At 43.4% G+C, this 24,227-nt stretch overlaps 1 protein-coding gene across 4 annotated transcripts in view; it reads right to left on the bottom strand.

Moving 5' to 3' along the window:
- Positions 1–24,227, bottom strand: part of C3_1H11orf24 (chromosome 3_1 C11orf24 homolog) — a 257,203-nt gene that overhangs the window by 108,722 nt on the left and 124,254 nt on the right. For 2 of the 4 annotated variants that reach the window (XM_078682856.1, XM_078682854.1), the window contains exon 3: positions 2,201–2,281. The gene's annotated coding sequence lies outside the window, so the exon portion shown is untranslated. Of the gene's footprint in view, positions 1–2,200; positions 2,285–24,227 lie in introns of all 4 variants that reach the window. The other 2 variants (XM_078682853.1, XM_078682855.1) reach the window with 1 other exon arrangement.

The following is a 24,227-nucleotide window of genomic DNA, read 5'->3' as shown; positions in this document are numbered from 1 at the left end:
GTATCATTTGTGGGAAAAATTTCAATAGTTACTGAACTGACTACAGCACACTTTGCTTTAAATAATTCTAGCTCTAAACTAAGGGGGTTGTGGTCACTCTCTAATCTTTTTATGATGGCCATGTCATGGATGGATGACCAGAACTCTAAGTTGACTAGAATGTAGTCTATCCGACTAGTGCGCACCCCATTATCAAATGTAGGTTTCCCCTCTTTGTCTGTTTTTGTCCTGCCATTTACAGACCTAATGCCCTGTTCAAGGCATAGGGCCTTAAGCTGAAGAGCAGCCTGAGTCCACCGTTTGATGGGGGGGATGGTCAGTTGAGGAATCTGCCAGCTGCGGTCTTCCCCCTTGGTGAGATCAATGTCATTTTGATCCAAGGGTTCAAACGAACAATTGAAATCACCCGCTACCAATAAATTTACCTTTCCATTATAATTATCCAAATGTTGGCCCAACTTGATGACTATCTCGGAGGATTTACCACCTGGTTTGCCCCTAGCATAGACATTGAAGATAAGTAAATCTCTACAATCGGGACATTGTAGTTTTACAATAAGAATGTCATTGCAGTTAGAGTTTATTTGTTTAATTGTGTACCTATCATCCTGCTTGACCTAAGTGGTCAGGCCCCCCATCGGCCTGCCTCTTTTGGTATGGACTGCAGGAACAGAAAAATTCAGGTAGCCCTGCCTGAACTGAGGTACCGTCTGCCATGTCTCCTGGAGTAATATTACCGTATACATGTCAATAAAAGTTAACCAATCCAGGGACACTAGTCTGTTCTTGAGTCCTGCTATATTCCAGGACACCAATAATTGGGAGGATTTATTATTACTAGTGCACTCGTCTGTCTGTGCAGGCCTCCCTATGTGAATATTCCCAGACATGGCTATAGTCCTTATGGGTGAAGTATGCTTTATATTTAAACTGTATTCTGCTCTGAGGTTTACATCTATTTCTGGATCTCTCCCATTTTCTACTTGGGCCATATTGAGTTGAGGGCGCAGCCAATCAGTATTGATTCAGATATTATCGGGGCAGTCCGTACCCGAATAAGGTGCTGTGCATTTAGTAACTTTACCAAGTGCATGCAACAAGCTCGGAGATCGTATTGATGTAGAGTCATGAATAAAAATGGCCATTCCAGCGAATTGAAGGCCTTCTTCTAGGTCCAACACTAGGCATCCGGCCCGAGCACAGAAATGAGGTGCATAAGCCTGAATGCAGAAAAAGCACTGGAGATTTAGGGAGGTGTTACGTGCGTGAACAAATACGTTTTGATCAGGGTGTACCAGGTTCGGAACTAAAGGAGCCAGGCGGGCCACCAGAACCCTTGCCAGGATTTTGTAATCTGTGTTGAGCAGTGCAAGCGGTCTGTAGGATCCCATTTTCTTTGGATCCCTATCAGGTTTAGGGAGAGAGACGAGTAGGGCCTCGCCTTGTGATTTTGAAAGGGTGAAATACGATAATGCTTCTTCATACATAACTTTAAACTGCGGTGCAAGCAATGTAGCATAAGATTTATAAAATTCATGTGGCAGCCAGTCAGGGCACAGAGTTTTACCAGTAGCGAGGGCCAGGATACTGGACAGAATTTCTTATTGAGTGATCGGCTCATCCAACTCCACTCAGTTTTCAGGGGTGAGGTGCGGAGGGTCTAGTGCAGATAGGAAAGAGTGGGACTTGTCTGAGGTGGCCTCAGCTGACGACCGATACAACACTGAATAGTGTCGCATGAGCTCGGCGTGCATCTCCGTTTGTATATAGAGTAATGTGCTGATGGAGGAGTGGAGCTCCATAATGGGTGTCCGGGAGGGTCAGCACTCAATTTCATAATCACAAACCTACCCCGCCCACTCCCAGAGTCCACACAGCACTAGAGTCAGCATCACCCTCTATCTTTGCAATGATATGACACAGAACCTCATGAAATAAACACACCTTTATCCAAAAGTGACATGTCTCAAAAAGAAAAAACAAACCCTAAACAGTAAACAATATAAAAAAAATTACATTTGCTAGCCATTACGCAGTAAATGAAATACAACAAGAATAACCGACATTGGCCTCGGCCAATAGGAGGAGAGGTTTTTGGATGAGAATAAGTAGGGAACATGGCCCTTTAAGAAGCTACCGACTCTTCATATAAAAAGGAATACAGATCAATATGTAAAGGTATGGCACGGAAGTTTGTTACCTGACTTGAAAGTGCTCCATCTGAAATTCAGTATCGAGAAGACCCTCAACAATTTCTTCCAGCTTCTCCCACAAACTTTATCTGCTGAAAAAGATGAAAATGTGCATTACGAAAACAGAAGGCATCAAAGTTGAAATTATTTTCAACCTTCCCTGAATTACCGACACATTCCTTTGCCTCTTCTTCGTCCCTTAAGCTAACATGGTGGTAAATGCAACAGAGATGACATTGAGCACACAGTATATATTTTCCAGCATGTTTTCATTAATATTTATCTTGTACACCATGTGTTTAACCAGTGCCAGACCAGAAATAGCTCGAGGGTACAAGGGGTTATACTTCAATCATTATCAACCCCGAAGAGTCCATGTCTTGGTCTTCTGTATGCCGGACTGATCTTAAACGAGATCTTAAACCATGACACTGTTTAATTTCTTCCTTAATCTTTGTTGGTGAGTATTATGTATGAATTTCTGTAAAATGCAATTTAAATGAGTCATTAATTTTAATTGTTTTTGTTTTAAATATAGGATATTTTGGAATTTGTGTATTTTTCTCATTAGGAGGTAAAAATTTATGTAATTTAATCTAAAAATGTATATTGTTAAATTTTATATTCTGGTTTAATTATTTCTTTTAAATAGTTATATTTAGTCATTTTAGGTTGGGGGGGGGGATCGTGCACCCTGTGGAGGGCTCACTGTGGTGCCTGCCAAGCTGTGCATGGTTGTACAGGGGGGGACCCATGGGTACCCCCACAAGCCCTATCTGGAGGACCCCGGGTGAAGGGGGTCTGTAGCTACAAAGTCAGATTCCGACAGCCGATCTGTGTCGGAACAAGCAAATCGGAAAGGTAGCCCGAATCTGACATCGTAATTGCTCGATCACCAATGTGGTCTGTAGACCTGTATGAGTCTGCTCTGACGGACTCGTTTTCTCTGAATGCCGTTCGGAACCGGCTTGGAATGTCCGAACGCTTACCAACTATCGTAATTGGTCGGTTGGAAGGGTTTACGAATCGGTCAGAAATGTGGGTTCCGAATCGGCTGAGCAAGTATTCAGCTTATTTGTATTTTATATGTATGTTTTATGTGTTTAACATGGATTAAAACATTTTTTTACTGTGGTTACTTTTATACTATGGTTAATAACAGTTTTTGGGATTGGCTTATACTGTTATTTTTTGTTCAGGCTTTTACTTTCCGCGTCTGACCTTATATTTTAACCTGGATGTGTCTTTTCTCCTCCCCAAGGAAAACTCGTCCTTCACCCACCCCTTGCGTTGTGCCCCCAAGGAATTTGAATTAGCCATTGGCTGCTTGATCTCAAGTAACTGGATTGGGAGTAGGCTAGACTTATATAAAAACAATTATTTATACTGGCTCTTTAAGCTGTAGGGCTCTAAAGGCAAAGGTGAGTGCCTTAAATTGGTCTCGCTTCACCACAGGCAACCAGTGATGGTGTCAAGGATTGGGTGTAATTGTGAGACAGAATTTTTCAGAATCAATATGGCTACCGCATTTTGTACGATCTGCAGACGACACAGAAAGTAAGCAGGCAAACCCAGGTAAAGAATATTTGCATAGTCTAATTTAGATGTCACTAAGGCGTGAAAAATGGTCTTTTAAGTGACCTTCGGGACAAGGTGAATCATTCTTTTTAAAGATTTAAGGGTGGCAAACCACCACCACCACCACCACCACATAGTAGGTATTTGAATCACAATAGATTCCCCTTGCATTTAACATTATAGGCTGCACCTAAGGGCTCGGTTGATTGTAATTTTGGGTCATTCATTTTTCCAGTCATCTTCGTTATTTTTAGTAACTTTACATATTGTTTCATACACCAGCTCCAGCCATTTGTAAACTGTGTAAGCAACAGCTGCTATTACCCAATGTAACGGTTCTCAAATTCTATACCTCTGAAAGGTGAAAGGCTGATTTGGCTTTACCGGTAAATCAAAACTAGGGCAGTAAACTCTGCTCCACCGGTGGAGTTTTCAGAATTTTCCCAACACCTGGAGCGCTGTGAGAAAGTGGTTTATTAGTTGGGGTGGATAGTTTGAGGTAATCGGACGCTGGTTGGCGTGGGGCCTTCTGAGGTGGATTTGGATTGTGTAGAAGAATGAAGCGGGCGCTGTTGCAAAATCAGGCTCACTGGTGATGCACCCTTGGGGGATCAGCGGTCAGGTTGGTCAAGGTCCTACCACGGTTCTCCAGGCATAGGTTTGTCAGAAAGTTTCTAAGTCCTATGTTTAAGCAGGAGGAATATACTCTGACACCAGACCAGAAATCCAGAACTTCAGCAACAAAACTGGCGGGGGAGGGTGGGGTCAAGACTAACTCCAGCAAAAGCCTCCAGCAGCGTCCAGGGCAGGTACAGTTGAAACTGGTTAGCTCTTCTCTTTCAGGAAAGTGTGCTCCTTATTGGTTTTGGGTTTTGGTAGCTTAAAAAGTCAGCCAACTGTTCCTTGGAATCCAGATCTCAGTCCTGGGTACAAGAGGGAGCAGGTTCAGCCATTACACTGTCTATCAGAGGTCTCAACAGCAGGTGCAGTCCTTATTCTGTCTCCAACTGGCACAGCAGTGTTCTTAAGAGTGTGAAACATGTATGCCTTGCACTAACCTGTGGGTTGGGTGACTCCTGGCCATCCCCTAACCAATAGGAAAAAAGGTCCCGGGGTAATCCTACACACTTTTGCAGCAGTTTCTATTGGCCTGGAAACAAACAATGAGTTGAGTTTGAGTTTAAAACATTTATAGAGCGCGCGGTCACCTTGCGGTTTCATGGAAGCGTAGGTAAACTGGCTTCTCGAGGTTTTAGGCAGGTTAAAGGGATGTACAGACAGAATATAGAGTTTAAAATATAGAGTTGCACAAATACAGAGTCAGAAATATTGTGGTTCAGAAATATCAACAGCACGAATATCGTGGTCAAGAATATCGACTTAAGGCAAGTAATATCGGTGTTATACCAAAGTGTTTACTTTCATTTGCAAAAATATAGTTGTTAAAAATATAGATTTTTTAATTACTGTTATGTATTTTAGGATACGTTTTAAATGTATAGGATGTATTTTTTCTGTATAAGGATTGTTTGTATTTTTTTATATATGTTTGTTACATTTTTAGTAGTTATTAGTTTGTTTTATTTGAATGTTGCATTTTTAATCCGTAGAGGGTTGTGGTCTTATATGGGACTAGGGTGTGAAGTAATTTAATTATATTACATTAATTGATTATTTTTTATTAATTAATATTTGTTTAATTGAGATGTTATAGTGTTAAATGTGTAAAGTAATTTATTATTATTTAATGATTTAATTTATAATTCATTATGGTAATTGTGTAATCAATTTTAGGTGTGTGTTTTAGAGTTTAAAGGTGTAAAGGGTGGGAAGTAATTTATTTTTAATTGAGGAATTAATAGTTGGTTGTTAATTATTATTAATTAATTGTTAATTATGGTAATTGTTAATTAATTTTAGATGTGTGTTTTGGGGGTGTTAAGTAGTTTATTTGTTATTAATTATTTGTTAATTGATATTAAACATGTATTATGGCAATTGTTTAATTTTAGGTGTGTGTTGTGGTGTTTATAGGCATAATGGATGGGAAGTAATTTGTGTTTAATTAGTTAATATATAGTTAATTAATGTTAATTATTTATTTGATATTTATTTTGGGTAATTATTTTTGTGTGTGTTTTTACTTTAAAATGGGTAATGGGTGGGTATTAAATACATTTTAATTGCTTTATAATTAGTTGTTAATAGCAATAGTTTTTAATTTAAAATAAGTTTTAATTGTGTTTTTTTATTTTATAGTTTAATTTAGGTGTGTGTTGTGGACAATACATTTTAAAATCGTTTTTCAATTAATTATTAATTATGTTAATTATGGAAGTAAATTTAATATAAAATGTTGAAGTGTGTTGCTATTGGTGTGGTGTTATAGGGTAGGAAATACATACATTTATGTATTATTGTTTTTGATTGTAAATATTTTATTTAATATTTGTAGGTATTTGTTATATGTTATCAATGTTATAATATGTTTTCTTTTGATACATTTATTATTTATTTTTCTTAATGTTTAATAAATGTATTGTATTTTGTTAAAATTAAATTTAATATTTAAGATATTTAATATATCCTATTTTATATTGATATAAAAGTCGATATTTTATATATTTTTTTACATTATATTTTTTAGTCAGTATTTTTGTACTTACCTGTTTAGTATAGGAGCCAATATTTTTGTTGTCTATATTTTTTACTCAATATTTTTTACATTGATATTTATTACATCGATGTTGTGTCGGTGAACAAGTTAAAGGTGAGCTTAAAGAAAATATTTATTACAAATTTTACTTATCCAGTGGATCAGGCTTGTAATAAATATTTTTAAAAGTCCAAGAACGAACTTTGCAGCTGGTGTCTAAGTGGACAACATGTTTAACTTTAATATTAGGTCCTAATGCTTTCCTATGTAACAGCTAATACTGCTGCAGTGAAAATGGCTTTTGGGGCCTTGTCACTGTAACTTTTACATGTTCTACTTTTAAATATCATGCACCTTGCCTTATTGTACACTAAAGCTAACTTAGGGGTGGCTTATTAATATTTAGAAAGAGTGTTTAGGCATGGTAAAAGGGGTTATTTTGACATGTAGAATTTGCAGTTCAAAGCTGCACAGCCAGGTCACTGGTGGCAGGCCTGCAATCATATTTTGCATTGTCACTTTAGTGGTGGTACAATACGTGTGGCAATCCACTCGTGACATTTAGCTTGCAGCAGCCCTGGGTACACTTTGTACCATATATTAGAAAGTATGGCGATTAGGATTATAGCCAAATACAACATGTTTTAGGGGTCAGAGCATATACACTGTGCACTGGACAGCAGTGTCCCAGTGTGCAGAGTGCGAAAAAAACAGCAACGCAATCTAGCAAAAATTGGGTTGGGGGAAGCACTTAAAAAAGGGGCATTTTCCTACACTCCCATGTCATCCTACAATCTCACCTAATCTAAGACTGACAGTTCATGGACATCACAAAGTGGGAGAAGGCATATGAAAGCGATTGAAGGGGGCAAAAAAAATTATTAATGATAAGGAAGAGAGTAACCGATGCACCTGTTTCCTGGAGGGACTCGCCATCAAGAGAAATGCATGCTTTGCAGAAGCTGACTGTTCAGCATATTTGTAGGGTTTGAGGGCCAAGCCAGCACTATATCTTTTTATGCAAAATGTAAGCATTTCAATGACCTGAAACAGTATTATTAGGCTAGATTGCCATCAATTTTTGGCAACATGAGAAGCGATGTGGAATAATTTAACAGCACTAGGATTACAAAGTTTAGTATTGTAGACTGGTCAGTATAATGTTCTTGAATTTTGGGTGTTTGAGGAACCTCAATGTATCCACCAGATGTGCTATCCACTTGGGATGCTTGAGGGTAGGGTGGGGGGAGGGGGGTATGGTGTCCTAACAAACTTGAAGCTGCCTGTTTCACATGCTGGCTCTTGTTAGCCGTTCTAATAAACTTAAATAAAAGCAAGTGTGTAATAATACACAAACATTGATTAATATTTTATTTATTATTGAGTTTTTTATAGCGTAAACTTGACGTGAAGGCATCAGAGCTTTACAGAAATTGGCAGAATGGAAGTTACACAAGTTACATGTGGAGTAAATAGAATCTCACAAATTACACGAGTTACATATGGAGTAAATACAAATCCATGAAGTATATATCAATACATAGTCACAGTATATGCACAAGGTATAGTAGGATATGGTGACGAACTAGATCTGAGGTAGTTTCAGGAGGGTGTTGTGACATTGTGGAGGTAGAGGTGCAGTTTTTTCCCCCAAAGTAGTGGATAGTGATATTCAGATTAATTTTGAGTGTGTGGGGTCAGAGCATCGGGCCAGTCAGAAGGCATAGGGGGAGGGTTAAGGTACTTATCGAGGGAGGAGTTTAAGTTTCTTCTTGAAGTGGTGGAATGGTTGCATGTCACGCAAATCTTGAGGCAGCATGTTCCAGATTCTGGGAGCATTCCTGGAGGAGCAAGTAAAAGACTTCTCTTTCTTCAGTTTGGACGGGATCAAGAGTAGACCTTTAGAGCTACAAAGAGGTTACTTTGGCCAGCTTTTACTAGTTTGTTTGCAAGGTAAAGTGGTTTTTCCATGTAGAGAGCTTTGGGTGCTATGCAGGCAGTTTTGAGCATACATCTTGCCTTGATCGGTAGCCAGTTGAGTTTCATGAGAGTGGGGGTAATGTGGTCAAAGCGACTGAACTCCGGCAGTCCATCTGACGGTTGCATGGAGTGTAGTTTTCAAAGGGGCTCAGTGTGTTTTTGGGGTGCATGTAATCGTTGCATTACCGCAATCCAGCTTGGAGAGCACCACTGTCTTTAGGTCTTCAATGGGGATGAAGGGTTTGACTTCAAGGTGTTTCTGTGTGTAGATGGTGTTTTTGGCTGAAGCACTGATAAGCTTTTTCATGTTTGTGTTAAGTGTAATCCCCAGCAATTTGACAGAGCTGGAGATCGATAGTTTGCAATTTACTGCAGTGAGGTTGTCGAGCCAGGAATCTAAGGGAAAGGACTTTTCTTTTGGTAGGATGAGGAGGAGTTTTGTTTTGCTGGGGTTGTACTTAAGGTTAGCCAGGATTGAACCATGGAGAGAGTGGTGTTTCGGTGCTTGATGTCTTTAACTGATGAGATTGTAATGCAGAGTGAGGTGTCGTCTGCATAGAGAGGATAGGCAATTCTGGCTTGCTCCAGGACCATAGCAAGGGGTTCCATATAGAGGTTGAATAGGGCGGGAGATAGGACTGAACCTTTTGGGACTCCTTGTGAAACTGGTGTTGCTTTAGATGGAGTTATTTAGTTTGATTAGCTGTGATCATTGGTTCAGGAAACAGGCAAACCACTGTAGAACAGTTCCATTGATGCCTGCACCCTGTGAGAGGGTGTTTAGGGGGATGTCACTATTGACTGTATTAAATGCAGCCGAAAGGTCAAGGAGGGCTAGGAGACAGGCATGGCCATCATCTAGACATCTGTGAAGGCCATCTGTGACATTCAGTATTTCAGTCTCTGTACTACAGCCTCTTCTGAAGCCAGATGGGAAGGTGTTGTGTTGGTTGTATTTTTCAATGTGATTGTTGACTTGTGCAAGCACACATTTGTCAATGGTTTTGGCTAGGAGAGGGAGGTTAGTTATAGGTCTGTAATTGTTAAGGTCATTTAGTTCGGGGTCTGGTTTTTTGAAGAGGGGGTGTTTTGTCAGAGTTTAGGGGATGCTGGCATGGACAAGTTCAATAGGGAGGGGCTCATGATTTTGGTGCATAAGGGAGAAATAATGTGATTGAGATTTTTAACAAGGTCAGCAGGGAGGGTGTCAGAGATGTGCAATGTCAGCTTCATACAGGCTAGCAATTTGTGGACTTCTTAGAAGATGTGGTCGAATTCAGTCCAGGTTGCATAATTTTTGAGTTTCAGTGGCTTGAGGCTGGTGTTCTGTATCGGCAAGAGGGGGGAAGATTTGGGAGACAACCATTAGTTGGAGGAAGGAACTTGGGTGGACCCTTGTTTTTGGGGTGGGCGGTAACCTTGGTGTAGGGTGGGCGGCGTGGTTGGTACACAAGAGTTCAATGTTAGATATTTTCTCAGAGAAGAATATTGCAAATTCTTCACATCGCTTAGTAGAATCATTAATTGAGTGTTGAAGGACAGAGGAGGTTTGCGGATGGGTTATGTTGAAAAGGTTTTTAGGTCTGTTCCTGGATTGATCGATTTGTGCTCAGAAGACGGATGATTCTTCTCTGAAGATGAGTTTTTGGGGAGTTCTGCTCGTAGGGTTGAGAGACTGGTTAGCAAGGACGGTTGTCTCCAGTTTCTTTCAGGGGATGTATGATGTTACAACGTGATTAAAATGATCGCGGTACATCACAATGCATCTTTTACAACGCAAGTCGTTACCACGACTTGCGCTGTAGGGTGCTGGACTTAGGAATAGTAAGATTTACTATTCCAACTCCAGCCTACGTACAGAGGGAAGGTGTTGGAATATTAAATCTACTTTTCCTTAGTCTAGGGCGCCCTCCAGCGCAAGTCGTGGTAACGACTTGTGTTGTAAAAGACGCGTCGTAATGGCACCGAGGTGTTTTAACCGCGTTGTGAAGGATGTTTACCCTTTCAGGCATTCAGAACTGTCGCCTTTCTTTGCTGAAGTCTTTATTAAACCAGGATCTGGAAGGGCTATTTCTTGAGTTTCAGGGGGAGGATAGTGTCCAGAAGTGCTGCCATTTTCGTGTTGTAGTGCGCAGTGAGGTAATCGGCAGAGGTGAGGTCTGATGGGGGTGGAATTTAGAAGCGGACTAAACCTTTTAACTCTGCTTCGGAGATTTGGTGTGTGTTCCTATCCCAGTGCTTGGGACGGGTAGTTTGGGGATGAGCCTTTGGTTGGATGTCAATGAGATCAAAAAGAATTTGATGGTGAGCAGTCCAGTTAACGGGAAAGATAGAGTGGAGGGATAAAGTGTTATGCTTTGAGATGATTGTGTCGAGGGTATAGCCTTTGTCGTGGTTTTTTTTTTTGCAGTATTGCGTGAGATCATTCGCTTGTTCGAGTGTAGATAGGGCTTGTACTATGGGATCATCAGCCTTGTTCAGGTGCATGTTTAGGTATCCTAGTATAAATATCTGTGCTGCCTTTTAGGTAATTTTGAGTTATTCGGTCAGTTAAGTCTTCAAGGAATTGTTTTTTTACCAGCAGGGCGATGACATGAAACTTGATGAGATTGGGGCCGCTGGAGGAGAGCTAAGCTCCTAACTATTAAAAGGTAGGGGGCTTGGTGATATAAAGGGGAAGGGAGGGGGTTAAACAAAGTTTTTTTTTGTGAATGATGGTTAATTCCCCCATCAATGTGATCCTTGCAGTCGTGGCACATGATTGTGAAGCCCGGTGGGGTGAGGAGATTAATGTAAGGGGATGAGTGGTCATTCAGCTAGGTTTCGGTTAGAAGGCAGATGTTAATTTTATTTTGTCGTATAATTCCAGCTATGTGAGTGGCAGGTTTGACTGTTGATTGGCAGTTTAGTAGCATGCAGCAAAGCGTAGGTGTTGGCCTCTGGCTAGGCTGGTTAAGTTGGATAGTAGTTAGTTGGGCAGGCCGCCTGGGTGGGCAAGCGGTGCTCAAGGCCCTACCCGTGCCCAGAATGGTCAGAATCTTGCTGTGGCAAAGTTGGTTAGGGGAATGGTCATAAGTATTATTCAGCATTTCAGCTTCCTGCTGCGACATTCCAGTTGCAGTGCATCTAGGTTTGAGGTGGAGACTAGTGTCGGGAATAGATTGCCTAGCAGTGAGTTATGGGGGTGTGGGGTTTCAAAGTATACAGCTGTGGCAGGATTGATGCTCATCATGGCTGCGCAAGGTTGGGGCAGGATGTGGCTAATCTTTGCGTCCCTGCGTAGTTATGAGATTTCATCCAGAATAGTGTTTAATTTGAGTTCTAGGTGGGTTATTACAGGGATTAGCTGAGAGATGGTTAGGTCAGAGGTGGGGAGTGGCGTATGTTAGAGTTTGTCTGAGGTGAAGGCTAAGGTAGTATCCAGCCTGCTGTGGTTGGAGGACTGAGAGAATTCTTGTGCGATAGATAAATTGAGCTGGGTAGTGGGTGAGTGCCATGAAGTGCAATGGAGTTAGTCAGGGTCTGGGGTGGGGGCTAAGATAGTATCCTGTCTGATGTGGTCAGAGGAATTAGAAGGTGCGTGTGAGATGGATAAATCAAACTGGGCAGTAGAGGAGTTCCATGGAGGAGGGGGACAGTAATTCTGGAGGCGAAACCGAAGCTTCAGGGTGGATGGTAATGACGGAGGCTGTAGGAGGGGTGGAAGAAGAGGCTATTTGTAGGGGACTGAGAGTAGAAGGTTCAGCTAGTAGAGGTGGTGGTGTAGGGGTGAGTTCTTTGGGAGAGGGTGTGGGGATGGTTATAGGAGTGGATGACATGGAGGCTCAGAGGGCAGGGAAGTGGTGATCAAAGACGGATAGTTCTCCCCTAAAGTTCTAGGATGGGGATATAGAGCGTTTGGTTACATAAGGGACGTTGGCAGTATTAATTACGTGAAGCTGCTGTAGGAAGTGCTCTCTGAATTGGCAGGTTCCTTAGTGTAGACGATGAAGTCCATTTTGTGGCCTCCGTGTGTTAGACTGCAGAAAATGCCCGTTATTATTGTCTCAGGGTGTTCTTTAAGGAATCTGTGTTCAAAGCTTTTAGCTGCCTGTTTTGAGTGGTGTGTCAGAAATGTAATGAGTTAGGAGTTACGGCCGTATCTTTTCATGATGGTGCTGCAACGGGACATTGGCCCAGCAGTTGGCACTCGACCTTGAAATAAAACTCGAAAAATATTTCTGGGGTGAGTCAGGTTTTAGGAGGAGCATTAAGAGGTGTGGACAGTGGTCATCAGGCAGCCTTCTGTAGCCTGTGTTCGTGATCACAGTAGCCTGGAGTTGTGTTGGGGTTTATCGGCCAGTTTGCAGAGGAGCCCTTTGTATTCAGGGGTGTGTATATATATATAAATATATGTATATAATATCAATACCTGTGGGGACATCATATATACATCCATCGCCTGAGTAGGGTATCAATGCCAGTGCAGAGAAATAGTCATCAGAAAAGTAGGGATAGTTCTATATGCGCGAGGTAGAATAGGTGGTTGCAGCTACGCCTTAGGATAACAGTATAAGCACAAAGTAACAGTATTGGATGGCTATATAGGCATAGGATAACACTTTACATATAGGGTAACAGTGGGTGCACAAAATAACAATATTAGTTCACCATGTAGGGATAGAATGACTGGATAAGTATAGTGTAACTCTAAGTGTACAAAATAACAATATTAGATAATAGATGTACTAACTTTATATCCGGGGGTTGTGAAACCTTTGAAATGTTTACAGTTAAACTGTAGGGCCTCCTAAAGGTTGGCAAACCTTTGGCCATGTTTTCACAAAGCCATGAGTCGAAGTATGAAAAGTCAACATTAAATAACTCAAACAATACTGAAGATTATAATAGGCCTGGACGAACAGATGTTGACCCATAGTAAATGCCAGAGCCTTGTTTAAAAAAAAACCCAGAATGTCTGAGGTCACAGTCTGTGATTGCACACAAGAGAGTGAAGAGGGTAACATGAGCTCTGCTCAGCTGTTCCAGCAGCTGAAAGAATTACATACACTGTGTGAACAAGCCCCAAGTTCAACAAATTCCCAGCTGGCTCCAAGAGACGCCCTCGTTCCATATCCATTAATGCCCAACCCCAGCAGAAATCAACGAGAAATGGGGACACTTGTTTCACCCAACAGAATATTCAGGGACATTTCTGAAAAAATGGAAAAATATTCCCTCCCCTCACCGTATTCCGTCTATGGCAGCACATGATATGAAGCCTTCATTTTTTTTTAAATGTGTACATCCTGTTTATCTGTTCCTAATGGAAAATATTCAAAATCATTTCGAATTGACTCGCATGCGGTCTTCCTATCTAATCGATTCCAGTAACAAGAACTCCAGATTTTAATTTGTTAAATTGTTCACATATAATCTATAACACAAATCAGAAAAATCACTGACAAAGCCAATATTAATAACTTTTGTATAGCGAACGGATTTTCGAGTTTTTTTTACTTAAGGGGAGGGAGAACACATCAGCGTGTCACCACCGTGCGAGGAACATGCACTTTTTGGGTATATAATTCCAATTTACCATTAACGAATAAAACGCAACAATTTTAAGCAGGTCAACAAAACCAAAGATGGGCCCTCCACTTGGGAGTCTGTTGGCAGCTAAAAATATTGGTACTAGTGGCTGAGGGAACATGCAACTCATCAACCATCTGTCATGCAACGCGTCCCATTTATCCACTACCTCTAAACCAGGAGACCAATACTGAATGCTCTTGGCCATTTACCTTTACAAAATGGCCAACACGTTGGTTCTAAATGTGGCAGCCATATCTCAACTTTAAAACAATGACAGACTAATTACAATACCTCTGCAAGACAGACACCCACTGCTATGTTTAGTTTTATCATTACAAGCACATGCCTGACATGTCTACATGGCAGCATGTTTTTTCTACTTTTGTGATTTAAATTTTACTTGCATATGTTGTTGAATTTGTGTGTGTTTTCATTCAGTTATATCAGAGGATGAATGAAAGAATGTAACCAGTGGATGGCTGAATGGATGTACAAGTACAAAGATGAGTGACAAGTTCATGCACGATGACTCGGTGTCTAAACCTATCAATGTCACAAAAGGCATTTTTGTTCATAAGCCAGCCCTATTGGCATTGCAAATGCTCGTTTAAGTTTGCTTTCCAGACTAGCAGTAGTGTTAACAAGCTTTTCCTTTGACAGCCTCCACTTGCCCCACTACTGCTACACATCCAAGACTTGTGAATTTCAAAGATGCAACAACTAACGTAAGTTTATATTTTAGAGACACATTTTTCAGTTAGGACCCTGTTGAATACATCTGTAAACAAATTCTATGTTTCCATATATTCTCCAGTACACCTCCATACTTCTGATTAATCAGTCTGCTTCAAAACATTGACATTTCTTTTAGAGAAATTAATAAAAAAGACTCAAAGCACTAGACTTTTATACACATACTGTGAAATGCAGACAGAGGAGCAAGTGTTTGATTGCACAAGCACGATTTCCTATACACAGCAAAGAGAATCGCCTTTCAGTGCTTATGGAAATATAAGTTGTACTTCTAGTGGGGGTATAAATTGTTTTGTACATAACTGTAGGGTTCAAGTTGTACAATGTTTAATATTAGTAAACTCGCACAATGTTTGATACTGTACTTGTTTTGTTCCTTCTTATGAGTTTAAACTTTTTTAAAACCTAACCTTTGAAGCACAATTCAAATTCTATTCTTCTAAAATAGCATTTATACACAGATTACAAAATATGGAGGAAGTAAATTGATGAGGGGCGTGGCTAACCACCGAAGATGGCAGCAGTATAATGGCTGAGCTCTTGTGCCTGGCCTGACATCCTCGGTACAAAAGGGGGTGGTGATGGACAGAGCATCTGAATCAATCAAACACTCACACCCAGTCAAAAGATCTGGGTTTAATCCATCACCGTTCTTTAGCCCACTCTGCCACCCCAGTTCAGACATGGCTATATGCAAATCAGTCTGACCCTGTGCCTCATGGGAACAGTCCAGCCCGAACTGCCAAGCCATGTCTTCCCTGGACCGGAAACAAGCTTCCGAGGACCGGTTTCTGGCATTCCAGCCGTCTTCAGCCCGGCTTGCTTGAATCCAGTGGCAAAGTGAGCAAGGGACTCACGTCTGAGCATACCCTGCCACACTTATGGCGGCCAAAACCGGTACAAAAGGGGGTGGTGATGGACAGAGCATCTGAATCAATCAAACACTCACACCCAGTCAAAAGATCTGGGTTTAATCCATCACTGTTCTTTAGCCCACTCTGCCACCCCAGTTCAGACATGGCTATATGCAAATAAGCCAGGCTGATAAAGGCTGATAGCCAGAAACCGGTCCTTGGATGCTTGATTCCGGTCCAGGAAAGACATGGCTTGGCAGTTCGGGCTGGACTGTTCCCATGAGGCACAGGGTCAAGGCTGATTTGCATATAGCCATGTCTGACCTGGGGTGGTGTGGAGCGCAATAAAACGATGGATTTAGGCCCAGATCTCTGTACTGGGGTGAATGTATGACATTGTTCTGCATTCTGTCCATCAATTGTTGTTTTTGCATTTGTCACCCCGAGTGGGATGGGTATGCTCAGACGTGAGTCCCATGCTCTCCACACCACTGGAGTCAAGCTATCCAGGCTGATGAAGGCTGATAGCCAGAAACCGGTCCTTGGATGCTTGATTCCGGTCCAGGAAAGACATGGCTTGGCAGTTCGGGCTGGACTGTTCCCATGAGGCACAGGGTCAAGGCTGATTTGCATGTAGCCATGTCTGACCTGGGGTGGTGTGGAGTGCAAAAAAACGGTGGATTTAGGCCCAGATCTCTGTACTGGTGTGAATGTATGACATTGTTCTACATTCTGTCCATCAATTGTTGTTTTTGCATTTGGCCTGACATCCTATCACATCAACTTCTTTGCAGAAGCATCTTGCTGCGCAGGCCTCACCAGTCGCCATCCCAGTCGAACCCCGACTGGTCCCATTACTCGTTCAGCGACTACGGATGGCTGTGTGGCTCGGACTGGCCTGACTTCAACCTGCTGGGGTTGCTACACAGTCTGTGATTTGCGGTTGCCTCGCAAAGACAGGGACGGCAGAGCTATCCAGTGACTGCCACAAGCCGGCCCATCCCCTGAGGTACCAGCCCCAGAGAAAAATGCATTTGTGGCCCTGGTGGGTTTAAGATGGGGATGCGGGCAGCCCAGGCCGGGTGAGGCATGATAAGCCAGAATCCAGTTGGCAGTTTCCGACTGGGCGGCCTGACTCCAGAGGGTTACTTGGGCTGTGATACACCCCCGACGAATCTATGGGCGCCAACTAGAGCATCGATAGCGGACTGATGACAACTCCTGCATATATACTCAATCACCTGGCAGGTGAGAAGCGGTGAAGGTGGGGGGTCCAGCATGTGTTTGGGCCTTTGGGCTTTCCCGCACTGCTACAAATAGACATTGTGGCCTGGAGAGGCACACAGCTGCTATTCTAAAATATTTTTATTGAAAAATGCATGAAAGACAAAATAAGCAATACTTACATGGGATACCTGCAAGTTACATACAGCACCGCACTAAGGACAAAGGATGAAATAACAGATGTAGTAAACATTTGCTTCCCAGTCTCTACGTCTCCTCATTTCCAGTTCCACCAGAGGTGATACACATATCTCCCCCCTATAATAATTCCATCCGGACCATTTCCTGTCCCACTTCTTCGGGCACCCCCTAGCTATGAACACTTCTTTCTCAGCCAACATACATCTATCGAACTCTTTCAGCCACACCGCCACTGCCGGCTGTGTCACCCCGCACCATCCTTTCGCAATCTCCCTCTTGATTAGCGGGAAGCCCAGCGTCGCCAACTGCTGCTCCGTCTCAGTAAGGTCTGTATCCTCCCATATATTAAGCAAGCTCAGGCGGGGAGTCAGGCTGAGCGTCTTCCCTAGTGCAGATTGCTAATGTGTCGTGACCCTGTCCCATGACCTCCGCACTAACGGTCAGTCCCACACCATATGATAAAATGTAGCCTGCTGTCCGCAACCCTTCAAACACAGGTCATCTCGCAGAGACCCGATTTTTGCTAGTGTTATTCCTATCAGATAGGAGCGGTGTAGGATACTTAGCTGGATGAGCCTAAATCTGAGTGTGATAGCAGCCTCCCTATGTGACATCAGCACCGGTCTCCAATCCTCCTCATCAATCGGCCCAAGGTCCTCCTCCCAGCGCTCCTTAAGTTGTCCAAAGGAATCAGGCATATTATTACTACGTTTTTTTATAGGTCAGGGAGATCGCCTTGGACTGCAGTGGCCCGTCTAGCAGGCGATCTTCAAGGGGCGACTATTCCGGTATGTCCTCACAACTGGGGAAGGCCACCTGCAAAGCATGTCTAATTTGTAGATACCTAAAGACCTCACCTGGGGCCAGTCGAGGGGTCTTTTGTAACTCCTCAAATCTAAGAATCACTCACAGCCGCCATTCTTGTAGGGCTGTCGCAGGGCCTCCGAGGTGTCTCCCCTGCCCCAGCATTGCATCACTTAGTGGACACACTGGGCTCGCTTCTACTGGAGGGCCCCAGGGCCATTTTGGGACAGTGACGGCGGTGTGGCTTACCTCGAGTCAGGAGGGACCTATACAGTACTACACTTCACTGGCTGCAGGGGTAGACCAGAAACGAGTATGGTCAGTGATATTGATTGGAGGCAGTTCTTGCTTGGCCATCAGAATCGCAAACAATGCCAATATGGGACCTGAGCTGGGATCAGACGCCTTCTGCAGGCTGGAACCAGGCTGCAAACGTAATACAGCAGGGCGCAAAAGTGAACAGGGCCTCATTGACATATTGACGGTCTCTAGCCTGGTAGAGGCGATCGCCCTTTTCAGAGTTTCTTCGTGGGCCAGTACATGTAGCACTTTCTCAAATTGGCAGGACTACCAGGACACTCACCTTTCAGTGCGACAGAGCGGGAGGGCCCTAACCACACTGCAGCTTGTTCAAAGGTGGTGATCCACACTTGAATAAACAATAAAAAGGGCACTCAGGCCAACGGTGCTGTGGCCCAGTGCTTTTACTCAGCCCCCAATACTTCATAGTACTGACATCCCTTACTGCGCCTCCACACATTTGGCCCACCCAAAATAGCTGGAACGTCTTCCCTACTTTTGAATACGATAACAGCCCTTAAGACATGATCTCATCTAACTGCTCCATCGAATGCCTGGGGCGTGCTATAAAGGAATCTCCGTATTACTGCTCCCTATTGCCCTTTCTCTACAGTTTGCACGTGCAATCACTTAAAAGGCCCCCGAGGTGGAGACAAGAGGCCCTAATGTCGATGTACCTGGCTGGTCCCACCGTCCACCTCGTGGCGTCCACCTGAGACACTAACTCCTGAAACTACCCCGCCCCTTTGCTAAACTGCGCTAATTGAGAGGAATATCTGATAAGAGATTATTGTTAGGGTGCGCGTTCCAGTCAGGACCTCCGTGCTGCACCACAATAGTGGCGGTGCCCTCACAGGCGCATGCTGAGCCAAACCTATCTTTTGCCCTGTCACCCATGCAACGTGCCCCCCTTGCCTGCTGCACAGAATGGGTCACACCAAAGCCAAAACAACTGAACCAACAGTGCACCCCAAAGATCCCTCTCCTCCATCTGAAAGTTAGTCCATGGTGACACCCGAGGATTGCATCCCGCCAACTTTAACAAACTCTCATGCGGATAAGCTGAATATCATATTACAAGAAATCCGGCTTTCAAGACTAGCCATTGAATATATACTTGGAGTTCTCACCACAGACCCTACTCTCCTTAAAGATGATCATAAAAAGCTGAACGTTAGGGTCAAAATGACGGAAGTTGCAATATCATCGCTGACGCCATGGCAAAAAGAACAGACCAAGCTCTCCTTGAGCGTCAGGTTGAGATTCTACAGGAACGTGCTGAAAAACGTGAAATGGTGGGGGAACTGTAAAAATGTAAGAATTATTGGTAGGCCTGAGGGAACAGAAGGACCAAACACCACACAATACAATGAAGATTGGCTCCACACCAGAGTTGCACCAGATGGCCTATCCAAACTGTTCACAGTGGAAAGGGCACACCAAGCCCCAACGAAGAGGCCTAATCCGGGTGTACCAACACAACCATTTGTGGCCCGTATACTACACTACGTTCCTCTTTTCAAGCATCCAAAAATCAGTTTCGTATCTCTGGCCTTACCTACACCCTCCCGATCCCGGCTAGAACGTAAATCCTACTTTTTAAGGTCTCAGAGGAGGCATGGGATGGATAGAATGACAGTTTCCCGACACCCGTAGATCCAATACTACATAACCAACAATGTCGGCACCACAACGCCTACCTCGAGGTCGGAGGAGAAGACCACCCCGGAATAGGGGTAGTGCACGGTTCCATCCCCTCAACATGCCCTTGCAGGCCAAAAGGATGGCATACTTTCAGCAGCTTCCCTCCGAGCAGCCGACCTATCATTCGTCCCAGCTCTTTTCAGGAAAGTGCTTCCGACACAAACTCAAGGGGCAGTTCAGCCCTTTTCCTCACGATCCCCACACGGATGACTCACGACTTGCCGAGCTAAGGTCTCCATAAGTACTGTTCCTTTCAGTGCCCCTCTTAGATGCACAGTGTGGTTGTCTGTTTGTCAATCCCATCATATCTCTGACTTTATCACCCCAAGAAGCAATTGTTGGTCGCTGCTTAGTTGATGGCCTACAAATCTATAACCTCTAACATGATGCCTCATCCTATCACATGATACTAGATCGCTGGGACCAGGAAGATGTGAGCCCCCAGCCATTCCACCACCCTGACTCTATTGTTACAAGCTGCACGCCATGTACCCCAAGGGCGACTGCACATACTGTTATATGTTCTGATTTCTTTTGCAGTTCTGGTCAAACGTGTTTCCATCGCAGGACCTTGTATTGGTAATGGTTTATGTTTTGGTTCATGATTGTGGGGGTAATATATCGTCACTTCTCAATTATATTCTCACTGTTGTCAATCTCCAGCTCCGATAACAATATACATGCTTTTCCCCTTTTGCCAACGATGTCTGTTCTGCACAACTATAACATGACCACTTGAAATGTCAGGGGCATGGGATCTATACAAAAACGGTGCAGGATTCAGCCCCGATTGCATTGTCGCAAGGTACACGTGGTGTGCTTACAAGAGACTCATCTAATAGCCAGTGAGGCCCTCAAAATCCGTACAAAATGGAGAGGCCAACTCTTTCACACCCTACTCCACATGGATTAGAGCAGGCATTCACTTCACGGCTGAGGAAACCAGGATTTACACAGAAGGGAGATATGTTCTTCTCTGTGGTACACTTGATGGTACACCTGTAGTAATAGGCAGCAAATAGGCTCGTAACCTGCAGCAAGATGCCTTCTTAGCTCACTTATCCACAGTTCTAGCGGACTGTGTGAATTACCCTGGTTCCTGGGAGGGGACTATAATGCAGTACTGGTATAGATCTAGATAGATCACACACCCCTCTTCCTACTGCTGGCTCGGTACTACGAGCTAAGGCCCTGCATCAATGAGTGGAGGGATGGGCCCTCACTGATGTTTGGCATCATGGCAACGTAGGCATGCACAAATATTCATATTACTCCCCTAGTCATCTACTACACATACGGCTCAACAGGATCCTAGGCACAGCCTTGCTTCAGCCGACTCATGCGGTATACTTAAGACTAACTCTCTTCAAATCATAATCGCTTGGAAAAACTTCTTACATGGGGCAGTGTATCAGCTCCCATTCCCACATGGTGTCTTCAACCTCAGCTATTAGAGGATGCGGTCTTTCGGGACACATTGGGCACAACAATTAGACAATTACTTTACAGAGAAGACCAACTCCGCTTCATCCTTTTTAACAGAGCGGGAGGAGTTCAAAGTAGTACTACGGGGGACGTACATAGGAACAGTGGTGGGGGCCCGTAGTAAAACGTTCCTTAGAGATCTTACTTGAGTGGACGAAAGCCTGAGACCCCTAGAGGGCGATGCGGCAGATAGTAGTGCACATGTGGCAAAACTACAATATGCTGAACTGTTAGAACGCTAGTACGTAGTTGGCTACATGGCTTATATACGTAGGACCCATAGTAAAGCCGATAAGTCAGGGACATTACTATTTGCTTGATTAAACCACAACCCATGCCCACCCCGATCCTCACAATCACCACACCCCACAATACTCAAGCCACTTCCCAACTAGAAAACCATTATGGCATTTCATGATTTCTATTCAGTTCTGTATGCAGCCCACAAGCATTCCTCTGACATGTCCTCTCTCCCTATTAAATGCCAAATACAAATTTCTCAGCTAAAGCCTGGCTTGCCGCTTATTTCCCATGCTTCCCAAACTCCTTCATAATAATCAATGTGGCTTTGTCCTCAATCGCAATACTTCACTTAATATTCGTCGACTGCACGAGGTCATGGACACTGTGTGTGTGGGTGATTTTCACTGGGCAGACTATCTCACTGGACGTATGACAAACATTTGATTACAGTAAGTTGGGATTTTATTATTGCTGCCTTTAGACACTTTGGCATTCATCCTGCCTACATTTGGTGGGTACAACTCTTGTGCACTGCCCCCACAGCACGCACAGGCCAACATCTCTGCTCCCTACTTGCTAAATTGTGGCACACAGCAAGGTTGACCTCTGCCGCCGATCCATTTTGCTTCAGCACTAGAACCCTTAGCACAGCAATTACATTAAGACGCCTGTGGATCGGGCATCCTAATAGGATCCACAACCCACACAATATTATTATAGGCTGATGATATATTATACATTAAAGATCGCTGCATGAATTAGTAACGGGAAACCAGGCGGGATCTGAGGAGGAGGGGTATTAAATGCTGGTTATATTTGGCTATTATTGTAGGGATGGGGGGGGTTTAGTGGATGGACTGATCTCTAGTACTGTATCACTATGATGTATGACCACATGATTCTTTTTGCTGGTATTGGGTAGCACACCTGTTTTATGTTATCGTATAAAACTTTAAATAAAGTTTAAAAAAAGATTGCTGCATGAACTTCGATGTGGCTAGACAGTTCACGGTTTTTGTGTCTTTATCTGGCCTATAGGTCAATGTCGATAAATCCTATGCATTTTGTTTGCAAGACACTTACAACTGGCCATCCTTGCTCTCTGGGACATGATTCTCCAGGTGACACTACAGACTTTTCATTATTTAGGGATCCAAATTTATCAAGATGCATTCAATGTCCTTACACAATCACAGCTCTCAAATTGCAGGTAAACTTCTGGACTACATTACCACTTTCAGTGGCGTGCTGCTAAAATGGTTATGTGACCTTATTTACTAAACCACTTTGTAAACATACCAGTGCTGGTCCCTGGTCAGATTTTTTTAAATACGCAACACTCTCCTTATCGAACTAATCTGGGCCTGTGAGCGTCAAATGGTTGTTCTTCCGATCTCCAACTCGCCGCGGACAAACAACGAATGGGCACTCCATATTTCAAATCCTACTGTATTATAGGCCAACTACAATGGCTCTCCTACTGGCTAGCTGGCCGCAACCTGTCTGAAACTGGCGGAACTGTGCTCATCCTCAATCAGGGTACACTTCACAGTATGTTATGTCCAGCCTCCCGATTTCCTGCTGATTGCCCCCACTTACTGCAAGTCACCATCTCACATTGGAAGATTCCCTTACGCTACACCACCCCACAAGTACCTTATGCTCCGAATATACCACTACCGGGCCTCCCCACTGCCTCGGGGACCCACACAGCGCGTAGAGGAAAGGCTTGGACACACGGTGGAGTTGCATCAGTCCACAACCTTTTTTCAGAGGGCACCGTACTGAGCCACGCAGATTTTACACCTGCGCAAGGCCTCCCAGATGCTCGTGTACAACTTTTCTCCCACTTACTCTCTATATCTGCTTTTAATTCTACCTAGGTTGTAGTTTATCTCTACTGTACTTCTCCTGTGAATGTCTGGTAACCGTTCTCTTGTAAAGTACTCGGATGCCTCCGATCCAAGTCTACACTAAATAAAATCACAACCAAAAATTAAATTACATGTGTTTAAACTGGCCATACACATTCTGAGTTGAGCTAATCGAAGCAAGACCTTTTATGTTATTTGTTTACCACTCCCACCCTTTTCCATCCTGTTTTCTAGAACACAGTTTGAAGCTGTCGCACACAAGTTAATCAACTAACATCACGTCTAATTAGGCTCAGCGTGGGAACTACATTTATTTTTTACTTTGAACACTGCGTCTGTAACTTGGCATATTTCGCGCATTGACAGCCACAGGGTGGCAGCAGCGTGCAGGTATGTGGCTATTGCTCGACACGGCGAACAAAGAGCCTCGTGAAAGAATGCAAATGGCGCCTGCCAGGATACGTAAATTCAGGCCATTTTGTTTCTTTCAAAATCCAATGCAACGGGACAAATGCTTTGCAGCTTCGTCGTAGGCTTTTTCTTTCCTTTACACATATGCACCTCCCAGTATATATGGGGCACCTAAATCATAGGCAATCGCCTTGTTCTTGCTCACATGTAAGATAGTTGCAGAGCTACAATTGAGAAGGTAAGTGCAGTACTAGTGATCTTGCTATGTTACTACGATTAAAACTTCTACGGCGATACACAACACTCGAAGTAGATTCACCTGAACATAAAACATGATGTCACAATTCTGCAATGTCATTCACTAGTTTTATGCTATGCACTATATAACAAGAAC

This window comes from Lissotriton helveticus, chromosome 3_1 (genome assembly GCF_964261635.1).
Source record: "Lissotriton helveticus chromosome 3_1, aLisHel1.1, whole genome shotgun sequence".
Lineage (NCBI taxonomy): Eukaryota > Metazoa > Chordata > Amphibia > Caudata > Salamandridae > Lissotriton > Lissotriton helveticus.
The sequence above is the reverse complement of the archived record's forward strand: the minus strand, read 5'-3'. Positions and strand labels throughout refer to the sequence as shown.